Source organism: Homarus americanus, unplaced genomic scaffold, assembly GCF_018991925.1.
Source record: "Homarus americanus isolate GMGI-L3 unplaced genomic scaffold, GMGI_Hamer_2.0 scaffold13961, whole genome shotgun sequence".
NCBI classification, from domain to species: domain Eukaryota; kingdom Metazoa; phylum Arthropoda; class Malacostraca; order Decapoda; family Nephropidae; genus Homarus; species Homarus americanus.
Genome location: NW_024715171.1, coordinates 7,501 through 9,553, shown reverse-complemented (window position 1 = coordinate 9,553; position 2,053 = coordinate 7,501). Strand labels below are relative to the sequence as shown.

Below are 2,053 nucleotides of genomic sequence, written 5' to 3'. Positions count from 1 at the left end.
ACTAGTAAGTCCATGGACTTGGCGCACCCACATTCAACCACAACAAAGCGACAGTTGTCGCCCTCGCAAATAACTGGAGGCGGCGCTCTTTTGCCTGCTGTCCACAGAGACACGAATGGCCGTCGGCCGCTCATGGCTGATGCTGCACATGTTCTAAGAGGCACTCCATCCCACGAAGAGGAAACGAAACCGGGTCGGATATCTTTTAAGTAAGCCCCGCCGAATTTCGTCTATCACCTCGAAAAGAGTGCTTGGCATGCATTGCAGTGGAACCTAAATTGATGAGTGCGCCTGGGCCCGCAGTCTACCATGTAGTGGTGCAGGCAGAGAGATGAGAATGCTTGGGTGACGCCGCGCTCTTCCTCACGCGCTCCTCCACCCTCTCCCACGGTCAGACGCGGTGTGGGCGTTCTCTTTGAGAGTTCGCCACGAGTCCACGTCTATCTCATGACTGGGAGGGAGGCAGGGGGAGTTCTCTCTAAACGCGTTAAAGACGGTGTTGCGCCTCATAACGGCGCTCGCCGGGATAGAGCACTAGTTCTGCAGCCGGAAAGGCCGCTCACGCCAATTAATACTGCGACTCTCGCTCTCTTTCTCCGGATAAACAAGTGCCACTGCTGTGGCATGCGGGAACGGGGAAAGAGGTCAAAGTTTAAGCGGCAAAGGTGCGGCCGAGTAAGGGCGGAACACGAGCGTATATGCATTAAAACTGTGTGTGTATATGACTCTGCGAGAGATGTTCTGCTGGAACTCTTTTCCTATTGGCTATTTACCACTCAATGAGAAGGAACGGAGTCAGGGGTGGGAGTGCCGGCGCCATGGCCGCTGGTACCCCCGCGACAAGCCCCTCAAACCTTCCTGCCTGGTAATGTCGGTGGTGAAGAAAGTCGGTGGCAGAGCGCCTTCCGCTTCGTGGTTGGGGAACTTGTTCCCCCTAAGGATGATGAGACCACGATCGACCTCGTAGTAGGAGAGAGCTACCCGCCAAATTTAAGCATATTAATAAGCGGAGGAAAAGAAACCAACAGGGATTCCCTTAGTAAGGGCGACTGAACCGGGAAAAGCCCAGCGCATAACCTCGATGTCTTCGGGCACGAGGGGTGTTGCGTTTCAGAGGGTCCAGCACGCCGTCCCATACCGTCTAAGTCAAGCTTGAAAGCGGCCACTGCCCATGGAGGGTGACAGGCCCGTATGGCGGCGCCCGTGAGGGTACAGATGGGACGGTCGGAAAGGGCCTCTCTGTAGAGTCGGGTTGCTTGGAAGTGCAGCCCAAAGCAGGTGGTAAACTCCATCTAAGGCTAAATATAACACGAGACCGATAGCTTAACAAGTACCGTGGAGGAAAGAAAAGAACTTGAAGAGAGAGTTCAAGAGTACGTGAAACCGTTAAGAGCCAAACGGGTGGAAACCGGCGTCGAACTGGAGGGAGCCCGCCTGCCGGGTTGTCGGCTGGTGGGGTGTTGTAATTGAGCGACCCAAAAATGTTTGGGCGCCGCTGGCCCCACTCATCGCCAGCTTGGCGTCGGGCGGCGATTTCGGGCTCGTAGTAGGTCACCGCGACCGCTGCCGACGTCGGGCGCCCGGTCGACTGGTACCGCCGCCGACTCTTCAGCTCGTCTGGGGGGACCTGCGCTACGGGGAACCACCGTGTCCTGGCGTTCTACATTTGTCAGTCGAGAGCTAGCGTCGCTGCTTCGGCGGCGGTTTTGCTCGCGTGTGCAAAAGGTCGGTGATCCACCCGGACCCGCCTTGAAACACGGACCAAGGAGTCTAACATGTGCAAGTCACCGGGCTCACTAAACCCAAAGGCGTAAATGAGTGACGGGCGCCCGGGCAGCTGTAACAGGCTTCCTCCGCGCGCCTTGGGTCGATCCCTGATCGCTGCCTGCGCCCGCCCACGCGACAAGCGGGTGAGATATTTCCGCTCTGGACGCAGCGGTGGAGGCCGCCAGGCGATGGTCGAAGTTTAATTTCCCTCATGGGAGGGGGGGGGCGAGGTCTGGATTCTGCCAAGACGCCGCTGTGCTGTCCGTCCCCGGAAGCGGGCCGTCGG

At 57.9% G+C, this 2,053-nt stretch overlaps 1 non-coding gene across 1 annotated transcript in view; it reads left to right on the top strand.

Annotated features, from left to right (window-relative positions):
* The first annotated feature begins 956 nt into the window (after positions 1-956).
* LOC121854618 overlaps positions 957-2,053 on the top strand; it is a 4,246-nt gene continuing 3,149 nt past the window's right edge. Inside the window, exon 1 of the ribosomal RNA XR_006086604.1 lies at positions 957-2,053. This exon is cut by the window's right edge and continues 3,149 nt beyond it. This is a non-coding gene — a ribosomal RNA (large subunit ribosomal RNA).